The 23,724-nt window shown below is 41.1% G+C and overlaps 1 protein-coding gene across 8 annotated transcripts in view; it reads right to left on the bottom strand.

The window, feature by feature from the left end:
- SORCS2 (sortilin related VPS10 domain containing receptor 2) overlaps window positions 1–23,724 on the bottom strand; it is a 489,498-nt gene that overhangs the window by 260,967 nt on the left and 204,807 nt on the right. The window lies entirely within an intron of this gene.

Below are 23,724 nucleotides of genomic sequence, written 5' to 3'. Positions count from 1 at the left end.
ATTCTTGCACTTCTGCCTTCCCTGCCAGATGTCACTGCAAACTATCGGCCAGATCCTGTTTGGATAGATGCACAGTGGGAGTGGAACACACAAGGAATCGTCTCTCCCCATACAAGGGCCAGGCAGTATTATAGTCCCTGTTCTAAAGAGGACACAAGGATTGCCCCCTCTCTACTCCCTTGTGGGTGCATGACATAACAAAAGAAGCAGAAACGGATGGGGAACTTGCAGGGCCATGGTTTCACGCCAATCCATGAAGTAGACCAGAAGTCAGGGCAGAGTGAGCTGCACCTCATAAAGGGGTGTAAGTAGTGGCTGTGCTTCCCTTATATGCTGGGGATCTCCAAAAGGCATTGTGCCTCTCTGAGACAGAACGCCTGCCACCGGCTGGCATGGGAGGTGGCCTCTGCATCATCCCCTGTTGCAGGGATGGGCTTTAATAGCATGATTTAGCCCTTCCTTTATACTACCCCATTGATTACTATTTTACTAATGTACAATACAATCAACTAAAGACGACAAAGGTCTTACAGTTACCACAACAGCGCTAGCCACATACATAAACGCAGTACGTGACAGAACTGGAACTTGGAAAACCTAGGTTCTGTTCCTGGCTTTGCTACACATTCCCTGGGTGACCTTGGCAAAATCATTTAACCACTCTCTGACTCAGTTTCCCCATCTGTAAAATGAAGACAGTAGCACACAGCTGGTTTACAGTCACATGTGGAAAGCACTTTGAGATCCGTGAATAGAAGATGCTACAGCTGTGCAGACTGTTATATAGTTATATACATATTATTAGATTACAAATAGAGAGACTCAGATTTTTTTATAGGATGATTTTGTATAATGTCAAGTATCAAGGGGTAGCCGTGTTAGTCTGTATCCACAAAAACAATAAGGAGTCCGTGGCACCTTAAAGACTAACAGATTTATTTGACATAAGCTTTCGTGGGTAAAAACCCCCACTTCTTCAGATGCCACCGGACTTCTTGTTGTTTTCGTATAATGTGAATCCATTCCTTTGCTGAGATGTATGGTGGAGGCAATGAAAGGCTAATACAAGTAAGGTTTTATTTTTATTGAAATGTACCTTGATTTTTATCTCTCATTTCAGTGGTCCCTGGTGTCTCATTCTCTCACTCATAGTTTGGCCCCTTGATTCATGCAGCACTCTCTGCTTGGAATAGACTTGGCTCATAGGAAGGAGGAGACTATCATCGGTATTCATTCTTTCTTAGAGGAGAAACAGAACTCTGAATTCAGGCCTTGGCAATATTTATGGAAAAGTCTTATATAACTTCACAGGGATCAAATCAATAGGGTTCTATAGCATTTAATAGGGTTCTAAAGAAATTACTCCAAAACATATAGGGCCATTTTCTGCCACCTTTATTTATACTGAGCAATGCCACATAGCTTCCCCCATGAGTGCTATTTACTATGAGTAAAGGAGGCAGAATCTGACCTACAGAATTTAACAGAATATCTTTTTTCTATAACTTTCTTGAACCAGCCTATAAAATTCTATTACAGGGATATAATTTTATATTAAATTATATAGAATGATTTCATAAGGGAGGATAGGCTCTTAAAAAACCCTGCCAGTTTACTTTAAACTTTATTTGGGCCTGTTCTTGCATTCTTGCACACTCAACTCTCCCGCTAAAGTCAATGTGCCCTTTATTCACAACTTCAGGGATAGACATGTAAAGTCTTTGGGCCAGATTCTGTTGTCAGCCACACCAGTGTAAAGCAGGAATAAAACCAGTGGAATCAGAGTGCTTATCCCAAGGCAACTGGGAGCACAATCTGTCCATTAATGACCTCATACAAGTTTTATTATTTGTGTCTAAACAGAATTTCACTTGCTCTTTAAATGATTACAGTGAATGCAGTGTTTGTTTATTTGTTTGGTTTGTGGAAATTACCCTTGGCCAAGTCTGAATCGTACAAGATGGGATGCAGGACTTCTGGCCAGCTGCTCATAGAACATGGCATTTTTTACCACTCCAGCTGCTGGATATTCAGTTATAGTAGAGCAACCCAGAATTATGCCAAGAGTGTGGACCATCTGGGACAGATTCTCAGATGTAAGTGTATGTAGTTCCATTAACTTCAGCAATTTGCAACAGCTGAGGTTCTGGCTCTCTGAAAGCAAATGTCCTCAACAGAAAGTGCTGCTGCAGTACTCGCAGTTCCAAGTCCTTCAAAATGTTCCCCTTTCTCCACCAGCATCAATCCTGTCTTCACAGGATTTAGCCGCAGCTGCCTGCTCTTCATCCCGATGCTGATGTTGTCCAGACACTGGGACAGCTCAGAGATGGTGCTGTTTGCCTTTGCTGTAATGGAATCACAGCTCTGGGTGCCAACTGCGTATTGTCTGCAGATGCCTTGAACTAGAAGGGATATCATTATTCTTACTTGGCCTTGATACAGACTTAACTCTGGGTTGCTTCCAAGATAATGAAGGGAGCAGAGTGAGAATGTCAGATAACGTGACGCAAGTGACTGTATATCTCCATCATCGAGGTGTGTAGATCTTAAAATAATGCTGTTTTTTAGCAATCCAGTTTGTGAATTTCTACACCTGGGAAGCCAAATGACCAGTCCTTAAACAACAAGAAAAGCAGACAGGAAACTCACATTTCTCCATAATGATGCAGCTACGGCGTCTGTGATCACATTTTTACTGTTTCAGATCTTACAAGGACAACCTACTGATCTTTCATTTTCTATTTTATGTTTGCAAAACAAGCTGCCCCAGCTGTTTATTCACTATTTACCATCCCCTTCTCCTTTAAAATGTATAATAATGAATGTACTGGACTCATTAGCATTCAGATATAATGACAAGGCTTCACAAAGATTAGAGTATCACCCTCTGTACTTTTATTAACTTGGATTTAAAATACCATAGAAATTAGAAATGGTCTTTGTCGGTGAGGATCCGTGTAGATACTATTTGGCTGATGGACTCCTTTAGGCTTACTCCCAACATGTTAAATAACTCAGAAATGACTCAGCCAGCTATTCAGATGACATTAACCACTGCACAGCTGAGTAACTAATGGTTCTCTCTCTGTTGAGGAGCCAAAATTAAAGGAAATCCTATTATGAATGACAGGAGGGGCATCTTCCAAGCCACTGCTCCCTATGAATGAAGAGCACAGCACTAAGAATTAAACACAAAGCCTCCTCTTCAACAGCTACAGTAGAATGATACATTTTCAAAAGATGGAGGAGACATTCAGGAAAAGCTGAAAAACATGAAAGCTGCTATAGAAAAGGAAAATTGCTAAGATGCTGCAGCTACATATCAATAGTGCTGCAATACTCAACAGACAGAAACTGCATTAGATTTAGTGGCTGGTCATTTCACTTTCTTGCACTTCTTGGCTTTTAAATTTGCTATTTGCCCTTGCCAACGACCAGCTTTGAGTTTTCACACCCCCAATATACCCTGTCACGTGGTACCCATTTAGGCAGGGATAATCTGGGCAGTTCACAGCACGTAAACCTAACCATGAAGTGGGCTTTCTAATCTAGGCTGAGCTTGATCTTTCACAGAGGAAGCAGATCATAGTACTGGCTTTCCTCTGGCTGCTATACAGTATATTGCTCTGCTGAGTGAAGGCAGCCAAAAACCCAGCAGATCGGACCTCTCAGGACTCCCCAGATGCAATGTGTGCAAACTGATGTAAGAAGCATGATTTCTCTCTGTCCCAGGATGCACATTCACAAAAATTTTATTCACGTTACTAAGGTGCATAGGAGGGAAAACAGATCCTTCTGTGGCTCCAGGAACTAAATTAAGATGTTTCTGGGGAACAGATGTGCAGTAGGGACATCCTGGCACAGCTGCCAACCAGGCATGCTCTAATTCATGTTGGAAACTGGCCTAGCCCCCAGGGCAGGTGGGTCTGATTTGCCTTTCATTTACGCTCGTTTTACACTAGTGTAAGTCCTAGGATTTAAATGGATTTCCTGCTGATCGAGGCAATTTTATGAGTGGGGCTCAGGCCCATTGTTTTTGTCCTTGAAGTAAAACTAGATGAAATTTTAGTTGGATGTAGATATGTGTTCAAAGTACTCATACTTTGATAAATGTAACAAAGTAATTTAAAACAACGTAAAAATATCTTAAGATATGCAAACTAAGGCTATGAGGATAATTAAATTTCCTGCTTCTCATACTATTTTCTTCTGTGGTTAATGAAAGAGCTTTTTCCTCCATCTACTGTACTGCAAATTAACTTTTTTTTTCTTTTTTTGCCTTCTTCTAAAATATTGGACTGCTCACTGCTGGAGACTAAGGGACCAATGATCAGATACAGCATGGTCCTGAATACAAGTTCCATGTGACCACAACTAAATTGTCTCAGGAGAGCTGAACTGAGCTCCTCCTCAGAGCTCCATTGATGCAGCTTCTAAGTGAGCTACAGGAGAATGGTAATATGTGCTCTTTGCTCATAACCCACAATAGAGGACCCTTCCTCTTTAGCTTCCTCAACTCCTGCTACCTCACAAGGAGACCTACTAATGCCAATATGCACAGTGCTTACCTTTAGGCCACCAAACTGACCTTTCAAATGCTTTTTTACGTGTGAACTTTAGAACGAGAAAGCTGCCCACATAGTGCTGAGCTCCAGGCAGAGCAGTCGCTATTCATAAATTTATTTAGCAAAGGAAAAATGAAAGTTGCCTTTAGAGCACTCAATATTTGATGCTGACACCTATTTTTCTGTCAGAAACAGGCTTGGCGTTCTGCTGTTTTCAGACTGTTGGCATCTCCTCTCTACCCAAATTATAAAAAACTGATTGCACTTGTTTCTTAACACGTGTCTACAGCAGGCTTAAGCTATGAGAAGAATCCAGTTCTGAAGCACTAACATGCTTACATCATGGGGCATCACGTACATCAATGTAAATTAGGAGTAACCTTATTTAAAAATCAGTGGAATTACACAGAAGCCAAACTGGTGTAAATGAGAGCAAAATCATCAGCATAATCTACAGCCTACCATGAACCACTGCTTCTCATACATGAGCTCTCTCAAATTTTGGCATAATTTACACGAGGGAACCATATAAGGGGTTTGTGTCATGTCAATTCTGAACAAGTCTTATTCAGTTACGCAAGAAGTCTGCAGTCCAGAGCAGTGGGTCTCGAAGAGTGGTCCATAGCCTACTGGTGGCCTGGTAGTCCATGCAGAGCTAGCTGGCCACCTGGTGCTAATGTAACCCGCACACATCCTGGGGGTCGTGTTCTGTCCCATCTAGTGGCACCAAGACCACTTAGGCCTGGTCTACACTGGGGGTGGGGGAGAGGGGAAAATCAATCTAAGTTACGCAACTTTAGCTGTGTGAATAACTTAGATCTAAGTACAATGTACTTAGATCGACTTACCGTGGTGTCTTCACTGCGGTGAGTCGACTGCTGCCGTTCCCCCGCAGACTCTGCCTGTGCCTCTCGCCAAGCTGGAGTACAGGAGTCGATGGAAGAGTGCCTGGGGATCGATTTATCACATCTAGACTAGGTTCAGTGATTCTCATAATCACCGACAATGCCACCGCAATGTATTATGTAAATGGTGCACCCGCACTACAGCCTGTGGTTCCTACATACTACATCTGTGTCCTTCAGACATACTCCTTGAGGGAGGGTGGTAGTGGTAACACTGCCTGCCCCTCCTTGGCAATGAATCCCCCCCGGTGTTCAGTGGGCCTTGCTTGTGTAGTGAGATGCAATTTGCATATGCCAGCACCAGTGAGGATGTATTGAATCACAATTTACACAACATGTCTGTGCCAGACCATGCAGTGAAGTCCCTTCTAACACCACCAGTGAAACTGTATGGAGGGAGGAGGAGATCAAACTCTCTAATGCAGGGATCGGCAACCTTTCAGAAGTGGTGTGCCGAGTCTTCATTTAGTCACTCTAATTTAAGGTTTCGCGTGCCAGTAATACATTTTAACGTTTTAAAAAGGTCTCTTTCTATAAGTCTATAATATATAACTAAACTGTTGTTGTATGTAAAGTAAATAAGGTTTTTAAAATGTTTAAGAAGCTTTATTTAAAATTAAATTAAAATGCAGAGCCCCCCGGATCGGTGGCCAGGACCTAGGCAGTGAGAGTGAAAATCAGCTCACGTGCACCTTCGGCACGCATGCCATAGGTTGCCTACCCCTGCTCTAATGGCATTAAGTCAACGAAGCTATGCCCATTTCTACCAGCAGAGAATCTGGCTCTATTCTAGGTAAGCAGAGACAATAGAAATAGAGAAATAATTATTAATGCTTACTAGACAAAGTGAAAATGGAGATACTTATGTTGTGTTCCTTTTGTAATTATAATATTCCTGAAATAGTTAATATTTCATTGGTAAGAACTACCAGTCTTGGGGAAACTTATGATATGAATTAAAGTTCTCTTCTAGCTGCTCTAACACATTTATGTAATTTTCCCCCTAAAATGATGGTCTGTATTTCTAAAAAGATACAGTACCTGTTTCAGCAAAACCATGGAGAGAGAAAGAGAATTTGAGAGACTGGCCACTTGTAGAACTTGGGTGCAAACATGGGCTACATGAAATGAATTAGTTGCTCCCACCTCAGAGACTTTAGCCATCAGTTTGTCATGACTAACACTCCGCTTGTACACTTCTACTGAACTTTGCTTTCATTGTGTAACACACACACACACACACAGAGATGCACTCACTCACTTCCACTGAGTGACAGTTTCTGCAAATTGTAAAGGAAACAATATAGATACTTTTCTTAAATTGATGATCAGAAATAAAACTCTCCATAGTCCCTAGCATACTTTTGGCAATACATATAATAAATAAATAAATATTAAATTTGTAGTCAGAAATAAAATAAAATATAAACACTCAACAGTTGGCATGTAGGTCACTTCAACAGCTTATATATAAAACACACATATATAAAATCTCTGCATCTGTTATTATTAATTAGTGTGCTCAGCATGATATAATACAAAGAGGAAGAGAAGGTCTTTGTCCTAAGGAGCTTTTTTAGACCATTAATTGAACTGACACCCCCTACTCTTTCCTAAAGCCAAAACGGTTTGTTTCAACTTGATGGACATTGCCCTTAGACCTTTTTCAGATACAAGCCTGTTACTTGGAAAGTTTCATTTTTCTCCTCCACAAAAGAAACCCCTAGTAAACCTTAATGGCATAAGGGGAGGAAGACAACTGACAACTTTGTCTTCTGTGACACCTCTCACCCCCAGCTAACTGGGGTAAAAGAATGTAGCTAGGAGAAAATATAGTACACTCTGCAATTGCTAACTTGGTCTTGGGAGAAGAGAATTGTGTAATCACTAAATCCACATGAGCTTTACTGATCTGGGTAGCAACGCTGACTCTTAGCAAAGCTGATGAAAATGCCAACACAAAACAAAGCCCATCAGTATGTGCATTATTGGGAAAGCTGAAATGGGTTCCCAGTTGTGCTATGCAGTACAGAATGTACATTGCCCATAGGCACATTCCAGATTTGCCTACTTAGATATTGTAAATCTAACTCCTTCTTAAAGAGTATATGTTAAAAAAAAATCCTTCCGAAGCCTAAACTCAGGATACCTTAAATCCTCTGCACAGAGTCAAGCACCCAGAAGTATAATCATTGACCACAAGGAAAGCATGTGTTCAACAAAATAAAGGGAGAAAGCACACAGGCTATTGGTTAGAACGGAATGGATCTATTCCTGACTCTTCCACATATTTGTTGTGCGACCCTGGGCAAACCACTCCTTCTCTCTGGGTCTTGGGGCCTGTCTACTCCGCAATCAGGATGCCAACTGCAGCTCACATAGGCGTACTTAAGCTACTGCTCGAGCAACAACAGCAGTGTAGCTGCAGCAGCATGGGAAGCAGCACAGGCTAGCCGCTTGAGTCTGTACCCCATGTCCTTGGCAGGGCTGTACTCGGGAGGCTAGCCTTTGCTACTGTTCCCGCCACTGCAGCTACGCTGCTACTGTTACTCAAACTAGCTTTGATCTAGTTCAGGGGTAGGCAACCTATGGCACGCGTGCCGAAGGCAGCACGCAAGCTGATTTTCAGCGGCACTCACACTGCCCAGGTCGTGGCCACCGGTCCGGGAGACTCTGCCTTTTAATTTAATTTTAAATGAAGCTTCTTAAACATTTTAAAAACCTTATTTAATTTACATATAACAATAGTTTAGTTATATATTATAGACTTATAGAAAGATACCTTCTAAAAATGTTAAATGTATTACTGGCACCTGAAACCTTAAATTAGAGTGAATAAATGATGACTCGGCACACCACTTCTGAAAGGTTGCCGACCTCTGATCTAGCTAGATAAAAAGCTCATTCCAGTATGCCTACAGGAGCTGCAATAACACCTCCTGATACCCTTAAGCTACGTCTACACTGCACTTTCAGCTGTAAAACTACTGTCGCTCAGGAGTGCGAAAAAACCCACACCCTGACCAACAAAAGTTTTACCAACGAAAGGCGCAGGTGTGGACATAATCTAAAGATCAGGAAACAGTATCTTACAGTGGCACAGCTGTGCCGCGTAAGGTGTGCAGTGTAGACATATCCTTAGAATATACCTACAATGCAATCCAAGGGGTCACTGAAGCTTAGGCAGACAGACCCATGCTAGCAGTACCCACATGATGTGGCCAAAAATAGCAGTGTAGATGCAGTGGCATGGGCTAGCAATGTGAGCACGTGGCTCAGGGTCCCTGGTGAGCTTGTTTAGCCCACACTGCCCCATCTACACGGCTATTTTTAACCATGCTATGGCAGGTAAAGATATTATGGGTATTTCTACTCATGCTGCAATCACACCTCAGATATCAAAGTAAAGGTGGGATAACAACATTTAAACCTCACAGCACAACTGGGAGTTAATTCATTCGCATTTGAAAAGAGCTTTGAATTCGTACAAAGTATAAATTAGTTCAGCCACATATGGCCATCCTGAAGAGATTTCTGAGGAGGAGAAGGAGGGAGTAGATTCCATTTCTAATTAGGAAAGAGGAGGGGGACAATAAATAGCAAAGTATGGAAGGCATAGAAAAAGGAAACAAAACTTTGGAGAGGATAACATTTCACTGTGTTCCCACAACACAGCTCTGCTTTACCAATGAACAAGCTACAAAGGCACTTGCAAACCTTTTGCTCGGAGGGAAACCATAATTAATGACATCTGCCACAAGAACTAAGCAGCATTCAGTGCATTCCAAACCAGAGCTTCACACATCTTTCACTCCAACACAACAGAGTCCCAATATCAAACTAGGTCCAACTGGTCTTCAAAATGTCATTTGGGTTCAAAAACAGGGAAGCGATTAATTGACAAGTCAGCCAAGTGACAAAAGAACCAATACCAATATACATAATGCAACAAAACCAAGCCAGTTTGGGTCATCTTGCTTACAACAGCATGGTATTCATGCTGTCGCCTCATGGATTCTTGGTGCTCTCAGTCTAACAAGATACCAATTCTTGTCTGGCTTAGGCACTAAAGCGAGGGTGACACAAGGAGACTTTTTTTTTTAAGGCCAGGAAGTGTTGCAATCTTGGAAATGTCCAACTCAGATGCTAACAAAGGGGACAGCGTGCCAAGGAGAGGAAATGGGAAATAGATTTTTGTAACAGAATCTGCAGCCAATCGTAGGAAAGGAGCAAAACACATTCTTGCATTGTTGCTGTGAACAGTAAGCAATTGGTGACTTCAGAGCTCAGAAGGCCTATTGTAAAGGATTTATGCAGCCTGCTTTACCTTGCCATAGTGCCCTGTACTTCTACAGTTCATAACTGGGCCGACTGCATAAGTGGTCTCATTCACACTGACTGATTTGCAAAACAGATTCTTTAGCTGTTTTAGACAAACATTAAAAGCATGGAGATACAAAATTAAACACACTGAAATAACTAGACAGGCCTGACTTGGAGAGGCAAAAAGCCTGAAGACCGAGACTTCAGATTGAAACTTCACACTGAATCCGCCTGGCTGTTTTTAAGTATTGCAGTACATATTGACTAAAATAATATTTTGCACTTGTAGCACCTTCCACCTGAGGAACTCAGCAGGCCTTATTTAAGCCCCTCCATATCCTTGTGTCAAAGATAAGTTGTATTAGCCACGTCAGAAATGAGACTACTCAGGCATAAAGTAAGTGATTTCCCAAGGTAAGCCCCAAGGATATAAGAGCTGTGACATATTTCACAGTGAAGTTTTTTTAAAAGAATTGAAAAAACAAGTATGTATTGTGAACTATACAATTAGTTCATTAGGGTCATTTCAGTAATGCAAACACTTTAAATAATTTGAGCCAGAGTCTCTATTTTTGCCATGGTGTAAAAGCTTGCATAAATAATGGGCCAGATTCCCCAGTACACTCTGGCTCCTTTGAGCTACTACAGCAACACAAAGCCACTGTAAAACTGGCTTATTTTACAGTTTAGTTGCATCCTGGACCCACAAAAGCAGCCAGAGCACCCCAGGGAATCTGTCCCAATGTATTTGTTTATCCAAGAAGTTCCATTTATAAATCACAGAACCAGTAAGACCCTGGAAAGGAGACCGCACACATTTCTTGACAACCACATTTCAAATGATTTAACAAACAAACAGCTATTTTCCTTTCAGGCAGAATTAGCGGATTTAATTCCCCAGAAACATTTGGTTTCCCGCTACACTATTCTTAAATGGCTCCCCCCTCCCTTGCTGTTCACCTCATTGTAAAGAACACCCATGTAAAACCCTCTCTATACTATCTTTTTAGGTCTTATGTTGTGACCATTCCCCTAGTACTAGTCTTTATTTCACAGGAAATAATCTCAGTGGATTGGTTGCTTTTAAAAGACAACTTTTTTTGGTTTTGTTCATTCCAAGAGACATATAGGCTGGCCCCACCATTCCGATTTGATGGTATTTTATACCCATGTTACATTTGTTCTGACTGGGTTTAAACAAATCTGCAAAGATCAAAGCCAGGGCGAATCAGGCCCAAGATGTCAGGCTATTCTGAAGGCACCCAGACTGAATAGCAAACTGGGAAATGAATTTCTCGGGGTCAATGGAACCAGTTAGGCAGCAGCGTCTCTGCAGTGGAAATACTGTGGGGACCCTGCCCCTCAGTAAGCCCACACACATCCAGGAGGAGGGGGCAGAGGCAAGAACAGGACACAGTAGGGCTTGAACTGTCAAACTGTAGGGCCTGGAATTGGACCTGGGACCAGTGATTGGGACCTGGAGGGAATGGAATGGGCCTGGGAAAAAGCAGGAACCCCCAGGTTCCTCCTTCCCAACCTGGAGCCGGCTACCTCCCCTTCCATCTGCCAAGTCTTAGTACCTTCCCTCACTCCCCTGCTATGCTCCCCAATTCACAGGGAGCCTCCACCTCACTCCTGCGATTTCCAAACTAGCTTCAACGGTATTGCCAAGAAAAGAGGAGTCTTTTTAAAAAATATTATTGACTAATGTTCCATCTTGTAACCACTCCTTTGTACATATAATAAGCTGCAAGCAATACAGAGAGACACAGAAAACAGCTGTGTCAGCTCTGGCTTTTTTTCTGGAAAGTTCAATTGCATTCAGAACACTGAATTGCGCATCACTGCACAGCTGAGCAAGCTGTGACTGTAGGGAATCCCATGGTGGTTTTAATCCTTTTATCTCAGCAGAGGTCACCAGGAAAGCTGCAGTGAAGAAACAAAATAAAAATCCATCTGATGCAATAAGCATAGTTATGGAGCAGGGGTGGGGAGGTGTGCAGGAAGACCCAAAAGCACTAAACACAAAGACAACAAAATATTTCACAATTCTGTGGCACACAAAGCACATCAGTAATTCATGACTAAAAAATGAAACATGCTGATGGAAGACTTCAGTTATACTATTTGTCCTACAAAATGTTCATTTCCATGTAGTTTGCAAGGCGGGTAAATATTATGCATCATGAGGTATCATTTGAAAACTAAAAACTTGCTGGTCAATAATATCATGGTGAAATGTAAATAGCAACATTATATGTAGAGTTACGAAATCCCCCTGTATGATGATGATGATAGCACATGTTCAAAACTACACAGCCCTGCCCAGGCAGAAGTATCCTGAATGAAGAAATGTGTTTACCTCAATTTAAATATAAGCTGTAAACAGCATCCTCGAGACAGCAAGGACAAGAGACGGCAGGAGACAAAGTAAATTTGTGTTTTAGAGAACACAGGTGAGAAGAAAGAATATGGAGCCTCCTTCATCCCCAGACTCCACATCACCTTCTTTACTGTTTAAATAAACTTTACTTTGAGGGGTAAACCTCTGAAGAATCCACTTCAAAATTTAACTGGTCTGTAAAAGAAAGGGGCAGAAAACCCCAAGCTATCTCTCTCTCTTTCACCTCAGAAGACAAAGGAACCAGCCCTTTGTCTTTGGGGTCAGGGGAGATCTGACCTGAGAATTTGGTCAATCATGTTGCTGGGAATTTGTGGTTAGGATTTTAACCTTCCTTCTCCTGTAGGAACCTTCTAGGTGGATATCTGTCTATGTGGAAATAAGAGTCCTTCAAACTGAGAGCTGTGAACCAATTGCCTTTGTTTAGCAAGGGGATTATAGAGGCCAATGTGGTCATTCTAAACCTCAGGTGGTTGACAAAAAGATTCAGCTGTCTGAGATCTAGTATGGGCTTCCAGCCTCCTCCTTTCTTGGGGATGAGGAAATGTCTCAGGTAAAATCCTTTTCTCTTGTGATGGGGTGGCACTGGCTTTATAGCTTCCAGTTGGAACAAGGACTTCCTGCCTGAGTAACCTTTCATGAGATGGGTCCCTGAAGAGGGACAGGGAAAGGGTGTTTGGACAGGAACTCTATTGTGTACCTGGCAGTGATGATTTCCAGAAACTATCTGATGTTATATGGCTCCATGGCAAGGAAAAGCAAGCTAGACAACCACCATAAAGGGTGGGGAAATTTGAGCTGAGTAGACTTGGTGGCAAGACTGGTTCACAGCTTTCAAAGATCCTACCAAAAGAACTGCTTGGAAGAAGGACTGAGAGGAGAAGGAAGGGTTCCAATCTACTTTCTGCATTGCATTGTTTGACATGTTCTTGGAGGCTCAGAGAAAGGTAGAAGTGGTGAGGGAGTGGTCCATTGTATATAGTAAGTTTAAGTGAATATTTTCTTTGTGCTGCTGGGGTATTTGAGGGTTTGTAACAATTCATCTGTTTTCTTGCTAAGTAGATTATGTCCCTGAAAGGAAGAATCTCTGTGGTTTATTGGACTTCCTTGGGGGAATCTGGATGATTGGAGTTAGAAAGCCCATTTCATGTTGCCATAGAGCAGGATGCTGTTTCTGCTACATCTGCCGAAGCCTGGGGAGAAGACCTGGCCAGCAATTTCCCTTCTTCAGTGACTGCTTTGAACTGGAATCTCTGCTTCTGAGGCAGCTTGTTGACAAATTCAGGCAAGGCATATCGCTAGATCTCTAAAGGCTTTCTAAAACTACTGCTAACACTAAAATAAACCTTTTGCAGAACAGATCTATTTACACTAGACAAAGAACACAAGCTAATGCTGTGGACACTGGAGAAGTTCTGCCTCAGACCACAGATGATAGAAAGGAAATAGAAAGGCATCTGGTCTGCACTGCCCCTTATACCTTCATTTTGGAGCAGGAGGAGGCAAAGGGTGCATGGGTGCACCAATGGATACTGCTATTGAAAAATCTTCTGCTCTCAGAGAGTGGATTGCATGCACACCCCAAGTGGAATACATGTAAAGACCATCACTTGAAGACCTCCTCTTATTTTTTCCACAAGCCAACACTCAGAAGTTTCACCAAGAATATTATGATTTGATCTCTCCCACAAAACTAGAATCAGGCATTTTTACAGAATCCTTCAAAGAAACAGATGTGGTATGTTACAGGCAAAAAATGATATGAAGAGCAAAATAATTTGCACTCTGTTTGCTACAGGTTATGTTGCCTCTTTTAGGGGGGAACTAAAGAAGAAATGGAAGTATTTGAATTTCCATTTCTTCAGAGAAATCTTGAGTTTCTGCTGTTGAAGCCTTTTGTAAAAAACAGTACATCAATTAAACCATCTGTAGAAACACAAATCACACTGCATATAAAGAGGTCAAGGAGTAAGGCATAGCAGTATTTACAATAGGGTCCTATTCAGCAGTCATTCCTCAGCCCAAACTCCCACTGGTTTTATAGGATGCATGTGAGGAAAATAATTAAGTGTTTTAGAGGTAAATACTATGCAATTAGCATATGTTTTACATATTAGATTTCTGTGGTGCATATTAGCCTATATAGAACTAATATGAAGGTGTATATTACAGTCCACACACATGTTCCATACAAAAATACATGACATGCCAAGTCCAGTTTTCTGAGGTACTGAGTAACCACAGTTCCCACTGAAGTCCACAGGAGCTACTGATGTTCAGCACTTCTGAAAATCAGGCCCATTATCTATGGACCAATTCCCCAAATAACTGAGGGCCCTCAATTCCCATTCTCAGAAGTCTCAGAGGATTAGGCCCTACATACACATCTATGCTTTTCAGATGGGAAAATCTGACCTCAGTAAGAAGCCAATAAAGAGTACCAAACTGGGCCCTTAATTAGCAGTTAAGGGCACAAAAGCTAACAATATTCTATAGTGCTGTGGTGTGTCCCAGCGACTGCATACAACCAAACTTGCAATATCCAAACATACCACAGGATTGTATTTACATGTGAGTCTCATTCACAAATTGGCACAGATTTCTGAAAATAAATCTGTAGCCCTCTCAAAGTGTTGTTTTCTATTAGACAGGAGAAATCTTTCAGTCTTAGCAAACACACAATGCTGCTGTGCTCGAATACAAACATGAAGACATTCATAATAAATGTAAATACAAGACACTCGTATTTTTCTCCTTCTTTACTTAAAAATCAATGGTGCACTGAGGAAAAACAGTGCATGGGAAAAAAAATATTTGAACGTCCATTAAGAAAAGTGTAGGGCATTTCACTTTTACAGGGAAAAGTGGGCAAATTGGACCATTCTTTGTAATGAATTATCAGTCAGCTGGAAGTTGTCACAACATCAGGCCAAGAAATAAACTATTTTTGTTCTGCATTTAGAGACTCAGGAAATGCTCTTTATATTTGACACAGAACTTTTCTAAACCCACCACAGCTTTGCTAACAACCACCAGCCCTCGAGTGGGAAACCTTTGAGAGGTATTATCCTGAAAGCCATTTATCTTTGACTTCAATTTGCAAGCAAATACTAACATAGAGAGCCATTAGGGAACAAGTGCTCTCTGCATGCTGAAAATCAATGGAGGAGAATTAAAAATCAACAGTTCTCACATATATCCTCCTAAATGAAATGGCCCATGATCAGGTCAATCCTTGTTACGAGCAGACTGAAATAAATTCTTAATCAAGGATGAGCACTGGTGACATTTCTTATCTTACTTTGATTGCATACTGGTTATACTGTGTACCATAATTATGTAATCAGATAAAGATATTCACAGTACATTGTATAATAAAGCAACTGTTTAAAATGCTACACTTCTTGTGGCAGATAAAAGGCTGTAGGCTTGGGTGGCTGATGAAGTGTGAATAGAGCAAGCATGGCATAGGTAAAACTAGTTTATGTTCTGCATAACACTTTGCTAAATGCCCCTCTGGTAAAATCTGGAAACCCGTTTCTTCTGAGCCTGTGAAATTTTCCAGTTATACAACTAGTTATCAGTCTTTTTAGATTAGCCAGTAGAGGTTGAGAAAACATATTGACATATACATATCAGTAGAGGGTAGGTCTGTGCACCAGCCACCACATTAATACTTTCCCCTCTATTCATAAGTAAGGCTACGATTATGTCACAGAGGTCACAGAATCCGTGACCAGAGACTTCTATGACATTTTCTGCCCCAGGGCTGGAACTGTCAGCTGACAGGCCATGCAGCTCTCAGCCACCAGCTCCTAGCCCCTGGGCAGCAGGGGGATCCCACAGCTCCAAGCCCCCACCATGAAAGGCAGCAGGGACCCCTCTGCAGCAGCAGCCCAGACATGGGGGTGGGGACCCCAGAGCCCCCAGCTGCTGTGGGTGGTGGATCCGTCTCCCTCTCCATTTTGTCAGGGATATTTTTAATAAAAATCAGACAAGTCACAGGCTTCTGCGAATTTTTGTTTATTTCCTGTTGATCTGTCTGAGATTTTTACTAAAGAGATCTGTGACAAAATCTGAGCCTTAATCATAAGTGATACACAAAACATGAGACCTGTTCACAAAGTATGGGGCTTCTGCTTAGGAAAGCACCTGAAAGAGTACAGCACAGTTTCCCTAGCATGTAACGGACATGGTTCAATTAATCAATTTTGTCCAAAGTCCATTGGCCAAGTCTATATTGATTCATTTTATTTTTCCAATATCTGAAAAAAAACCATAAAAAGGTCACTCTTTCTAGTGAGTGTTGTTTTCCATTTTCACTGGAAGTAAAAAGAGACAGAAGATGAATGGGGTTTTCTGAATTTCTTTGTATTCTATCATAAATATAATTTCTATGAGAAGAAGAATTCTGAACTGAAGAAGCATTACCAGAAAGGAAAAAGACTCACCTCCAAGGCAAGTAACCTTCCTTACCACTCCTCTACTACCTTTTCAGCAAAAATCCAAAGGACAGAGTAAGGAAACTAAATACAGCAGTTCTGATTGAGGACCACCAAAGCATAAGTGGAAATATGTATTTAAGGCAAGCTATAAAGTGAGCTTTCAAACCACTTGTAATGGAGGCAACTGCTGCTAAATGATATCTTAAGCATATTCAATTTGCATGGCAGCGTGATACCAATCAATTAGTCCAGAATACTGATAGGTGGACATGCTCCAGCACTGAAGCTGTTAATTATTTCAGAATGTGGAATGCTCTATTTGCTGCAATCGAGGTTGGCTGCTAGACCTGTTATATGCTTCTCGGTTGGATGAAGCACCAGGCTGAGTCCCCCCTAATGGACGGTCACCAGTCTGCTATATTGGACCAATCCTTTGGATCTCACATGCATCCAAGCAAGCTGGGTCTGAGCAGAATCCAGTCACTTTCTCAAACTCTGGGCTTCTATAGCACACTCCACAGGTGCATACTCTGGTCTCATTCTTTGGGATATGGGATGCTGCATTTCACCTGCCATAAACCCCTAGACCAGTGCTGAAACACCCCCACCCCAAACTCCCCATTCACCTGTGTATGTTTCTCCCAGAGTTCCACCCCTACGGGCATTCTGGTTTAAAATCTTCGTGGCCATGTGACACTTAAAGTGAGAAACACAAGCTTGGCAAAGGAACTTCTTAAATACACTCGCACTTCACTCATAATCACCAGAGTGTTACAGCTGTAGGCAAAATGAACTCCTGAACGCAATACCCCTTAGCTGGGTTTTATCCCCTTTGAGTACTCTCTGGATTTGATTCAAGTCAGTAAGGGAGGCTGGGTGTCTCCTTCCCCCACTCCTCCTGTGGTGGCCTCTAGTTCTAGCAATGCAGTGTCTCCCCTTGCTAGACAGCATGTCACTTTAAAAGTAGTTTCTGACACCTTTTCCTGCTTCTCTTCTTACTCTGGGATTTTCCCTTCTACAACCCCCATATGGGCTGCTGGGCACAGAGGACTGTGAATAGCTTTCCCATATTGTCCTCCCCAGGGTAAGGCTATTCATGGTTGATAGCCCTGTTTCAGCTTCCCAGATAAAATATGTTTTCTGCACAAAATGGAAGTTCTAATACACAGGAGGTACAATTATAACTAGTATTTTTGAAGGATAGATCCATCAACAGCTATTAGCCGACTTTGACAGAATGTATCCCTGTGTCAACAACCTACACGCTATTGTAATAATCTTTGTACAAATATGTTTTGTAAGGTATCATTTGAAAACTCATAATTTGTTGGTCAATATTGTTCTGATAAAATGTGTGGCAACGTTGTATGTGAAGTTGTATGTAAGATTTCCCTGTCTCATGTTATTAAAACATGTTCCAAACCACAGTCTTGCCCAAGCAGAAGTTGGCAAACAGGCCTGTCCTAAACAAAGGAATGTGTGCTCTGCTTAATTTGCATTTAAGCATTAAACAGGGTCATTAAGCAGGAATGGGGGACAAAGGAAGTTCAAACAAGTGGGAAAAAACCAACACGGAACATGGTTCCACACAGACTCTTTGTCTCCTGAATCTCAGCTGGAAATGTTTTTCAAAAGGGGGACTGACACTGTAAAAAGGAGGGACAAACACCACAAGGCACACCCCCTCCCCCCGCCGCCCATTGCATTGATAGCACTTGAAGCGACAAAGGAAGCATTCCTTGGATTCTAGGAGAAGGGGTCCTGACCTAAGAAGTTTGGTCAGTAAGACTGCTAAAAGCACAGGGTGAGAAAACTTTGCTTTGAATTTAACATCATTTGTTAAGTTAGGCACCAGCTGTGTTTTATCTTTATTTTTCTTGTAATTTTTTCTGACCTTTATGCCTCATCATTTGTACTCACTTCAAATCTCTCTGTGGTTAAGAAACTTATTGGTTTACCTAATCTAGTGTGTTTAAATGGAAGTGTTTGGGAAACTCTATTTGGTATGGCAAGTTACATGCCTACTATTTCTGTTAAAGAAATAACAGACTTTATATAAACTTGTATTGTCCAGAAGAGGGCTGGGCAGTCCAGGACATACATTGCTGGAGGAAAATCTTAGACTGGGACAGTGTTGGGGTTACCCTGCAATATAACCAAGGCTGGTAAGAGCCAAGGTGTGGCAGACCGACTGCTGCACACACACAGACGTAGCTGGGAGTGGCTTGCATACTGGAGGCTTTTTGTGAGCAGTCCAGGTTGGAGGCTGCAGCAGCAAAGCATTGTAAAGGGAACCCAGGTTAGAAGGGCAAGAGTGACACTGCTACTCATTAGTCTGGATTTCACTCTAGTATGTCACTCCGACATAGGAGGCAACAACCCCAGGCCACAGGTGTCCCTAAACCTCCATCTGTGAGAAACTGGAACTGAACAAAAGGGACTGGATCACTTGAAATTGCCCTGTTCTGTTCATTATCTCTGTAGCATTTGACACTGACCACTGTCAGGATACTAGGCTAAATGGACCATTGGTCTAAAACACTATGACCATTTGTCACGGGATACACTCACCTCTAGAGTGTCTCCTCCTGACTTCTCCAGAGATTAGCTCCTTCCAGATCTGATGCCCCTTCCATCATTCGTTCGTGTCCCCTGTAGCCTTGCTCTCTCTCTCTATTCATGGTGCGCTCTCTTCGTGGTTTAGCTTCCAGCCAGGTCACTATGAGTTTTCCCCTTTCCAGGGTATCGAAGTCCCACAGGTTGAACTGTCCCAGGCAGTCTTCAAATCCACTGCCCTGACTGAACCACTTCCCCAGTGGCTGATGGGGGAACACAGGCCTGTCCTCTACTCCGGGTTCCAGCTCAGGGACCCTCTAATCAGCAGTCAAGATCTGCAATGTCATATCTTGCTGCCATTTTCCTGAGCCTTTTGCTACTCCACCTCTCTCAGGCTGCTTCACCATCCTTCTAGGTAAACTCCTTCTTTCAGGGCTTTGATCCTTGGGGTTTCTACTCTCCCCCCTGGGTTTCCTCCTTTCCCATGCTAATGCCCGGACAGTGACTGCAGACTTCCTCACTGCAGCCCTTTTTTGTTTTCTTTTTTATGGTGAAGCAAACTTGACTGAAAAGTCTATTGCCACCACCAGCTACAATTCCTCAATACTTAGCGGTTTATATCTTCTCACACAGCCCTGTGTCTTTCAGGTAATGTAACAGCACCTTTTAAATAATATTCCATTTACCTAATGTTTTTACTAAATCACAATGTATTTTTTTGCCTCAAAATGTTTTAATTCCTCACAAAGAGTTTCTCTTTCTTTATCAAAGCCCTTACATACCCAGAAAAGGTGATCGATTGTTTCTTACATCTTCCAGAGTGCACATAGTCCATCTTTGTGTCTTTTTATTCAAAAAAGATTTTTGTTTAAGTCACAATGGCCAGTTAGTACTCTAGACAAAAGCAGTCATTAGTTCTGCCTATGCCCTGAAGTATGCCATAATCCTCAACTCTAGGCACAATTCAAAAAATCTTCTTCCTCTTTTTTCATTAATCAATTTTTAGCCCCTTTTAAATTTTTCTGTACTGTATGCTTTTGAATTCCTGTTTACTCAAAAGTATTTCTATGTCAATCCTTTCATTTCTTACAGCATTTTTACCTGCTTTTTCTGCCATTTTGTTCCTTGTTATCCCAATATGCTCTGGGATCCAAGCTAATGCTACATGTATCCCCATCTGTTCTAACTCTGTTATTAGAAATATAACTTCATTGATTAAATCACTTCTACATACTGAGACACCCTTTTTCATCACTATGGCTCAAGACTTCATACAAAAAAAATGACCACTATTGCTGGGTGTACATCCCAGATCTAATTTAATGCTAGCATTACTGCTGCTAGTTTGGCTGTCATGACAGCTACATAGTCAGATATTTTTGGTATACAATATGCCGTCCCAACTCCTCCTGTTTTTTATTTTTTGGACTCATCTTTATATATTTGATAGAATAGACTCCACTTTTCATCTATTATACTATATACTTCACTTTTAATACCTACTCTCTTTTTTACCCTTAAATTTATAAAATATACTTAAATCCATGTTTGGACATGTGACTTTCCATCCCATAACTAATTTTTCTATGACTGAAAGTTTTGACTTTGTTCAGTTTCTCCTTGTCTTTCAACTCCTACAGCCACACTAACTAGTACAGCATGTGGCGTTCTAACATCATGTGCTATAGTTTTCCTATCAATTTCCCAACAATCCTCATAAATTTGTTTGGTACTTTCATCATTTCAGTTTCCATTAACTTTGTCCCTGAAATTTAGGTTAAGTAGTTTCATTTGTGTAACTGGCATTTCACTAGAAGCTATCTGTAGCAGATACAGATCTTGTAATAAATGCACCACACACAATTCGTAGTGCCTGAGCTTGTATTAAAACTAATTTTTTAAGTTCTGATATTGATGCTGACCCAATGGGTTGGCAGCCATAGTCAATAACTGGTCTGATTAAGGCTCTCTATTACCATCGGCAGTGTTTTCTTATAGGCCTCCGAGTTAGTCCCAGCAAGACTTTTAAGCAGGTTAATCCTCTGTGTACATTTATCTTTATTATAGCTTATATATTTCCAATGTAATTTAGTACCAAATATTACCCTTAAGAACATGAATCTTTCAACTACATCTATTTGTTCTCCATACAGATACAGTTTGTATTCCTTTGTGACTTTCCTTTTTATAAAGATCAATCCTTTGGTTTTAGCAATGGAGAACTTGAAACCCCACGCATTTCTCTGGTCAGAGGTCTCTCATTAAAGCTTTGTTGATTCTCTTTTCTGTCACCTCATTATTCCTGCTCCCAACCTACAGAGCGCAATCATGTGCAAGTAGAGTGACACTTACCCAATCACCTGTTTGTTCTGAAAGATCATTTATCAAATTATTAAATAAGGTTGGGCTGATAACATTTCCCTGTGGTGTACCATTTTATATATATATATTCAACATAACTTTTCCAACTCTGACCTGCATGGGTCTTCTATTAAAAAAGTCTCTAATCCACTCATATATTCTTCCCCTTATCCCTCCTGCACGTACTTTGAACAATAAGCCTTCCATCCATAGTATATTCTATGCCTTTTCATTATCTAGAAAGACAGCTATCATGAAACCCATGTGCCTCACTCTTTTTTGTACTTCAGTTTCTAATTTAGCAATGTGATCAACAGTGCATCTTCTCCTCCTAAAACCACTCTGTGCTTTCTCTATAATGCCATTGTTTTCCAATTTTTTATCCACCATTCTCTCCATAATTTTACCTAAACAGACATGAGGGCAAACTGGTCTTCGTGGATAGTTTGCCTGGTTTTCGTATTGGAATTATGACTGCAGTGTTCCCACCCTACCGGTATCCACTCCATTTTCCATATAATATTAAATAATCCCAAAATAACCCTCAAACTGCTCTTCAGAGAGATATTTAAACATTATGTTACATATATTATCTTTACCTGGGGATGTATTCTTGCTGACATCAATAGCTTTCTCAAGTTCTCACATACAAATCTATTCATTCAGTATAGTATCTTCAAGTTTACCCCAAATACACAATAGATTATGATTCTCTTCAATGAACTGCCTTTTAATCTGGTAGAAAATTTCAGTTTGGTTTTCATCATTATTCACCCCTCAGAAAGTTTCATCTCAAACTTCTGCTTTCTCATTATCAGAACTTCTAACTTTGTCAGTCCCAGTAAGAGTAGGATGTGATTACTTAGTCTTAATTCCATTCATTTTTCTAATTTTCCTGTAGATTTCTAATGTCTTGCTTTCTTTGTTTATCTACCCACAATACTTCCTCCAATGCTCTTTGGTTGTTTTATACTTTTTATGCTATAGCCTTACTTCTTTTATACTTTATTATTATACTTTTTTTTTGCGCTTTTCTATAGGCTTTCTTCCTTTCTTTAACTGACATTTTGTACTCCTCATTCTACTATGGAAGTGAGTTTTTAGTTTGGGGATATTTCAATTTCCTAGATATGGCTACAGTAGCTGCTGCAATTACCAGGTAATCCCTTTGTTACATTATCATTGAAATTCTCTCTGTCATCACTCACACAACAATTATTCACAAATTCAGTACATTTACTTATAAATAGCTCCCAGTTAGTTTTCTTAAAATTCCAAGTGGGTAATTTTCCATTGCCTTCCACCTCATCTTGTCCTTGAAAAGTAATAAGTATAGGGAAATGATCACAACCCATTCCTTCTTTATATATTTCCCAGTTGCATTTACTTGCAATATCTGCTGTTACAATTCACAGGTCTGCTGTATTAAATCTAGTTGGGATGCCATTGTTTAAAACCACTGGATTGTCTTCATTAATGAACTTGTCTAAGCATGCACCATTTTTATCAGTTGTCTTACTTCCCCACAATTTATTATGACTATTAGGTCACCACATATAATATCTGGTCTTTAAGCATTCTTCACTATTTCTTATAGCTCTGAACTTTCTAATTTCCCAACAGATATTATAAATCCTTAAATAAATATTACTCTTCAGCATTGGGATCTCAACAGCATTATATTCTTGGCTTACTTCTCTGTTCTCTACTGCTATGTAGTTTAATCTTTCCCTTATGAAAGTGCAAATGCCTCCTCCTCTTCCTAGTTTTTAGTCTTGCCTATAAGAATTTTAAATACAAGCTTTTCAACCAACAATGTTTCTTGGATACTGTAGTGGGATGATTACCCCGCTTCCGCCCTGAAAATGTTAAAAGCCAGCCCTTGCAGTGGGCTGGGGCTGAGAGCCAATAAGAATAGGCTGATTGGGAAGGCAGCCACAGCTGGGGCCACACCCATTTAGGAGACAGCTGGCCCTATAAAAGGGCTGAGAGCCAAGAGCTGGATCAGTCTCTCTCTAGCTCTTGGGAGAGAAGGACCTGGCTGCCTGGGACCTCAGGGTACAAGGAACACAGCAGGGCTGGGAAAAGGCAAGAGGATCTGGGGAGCTCCAGCTTGGTAAATCCCCAGGCTGCGGGCCTTGCAAAAGGCCAAAACAGGTACTGGGCTT

This window comes from Mauremys mutica, chromosome 5 (assembly GCF_020497125.1).
Source record: "Mauremys mutica isolate MM-2020 ecotype Southern chromosome 5, ASM2049712v1, whole genome shotgun sequence".
NCBI classification, from domain to species: Eukaryota; Metazoa; Chordata; order Testudines; family Geoemydidae; genus Mauremys; species Mauremys mutica.
The sequence above is the reverse complement of the archived record's forward strand: the minus strand, read 5'-3'. Positions and strand labels throughout refer to the sequence as shown.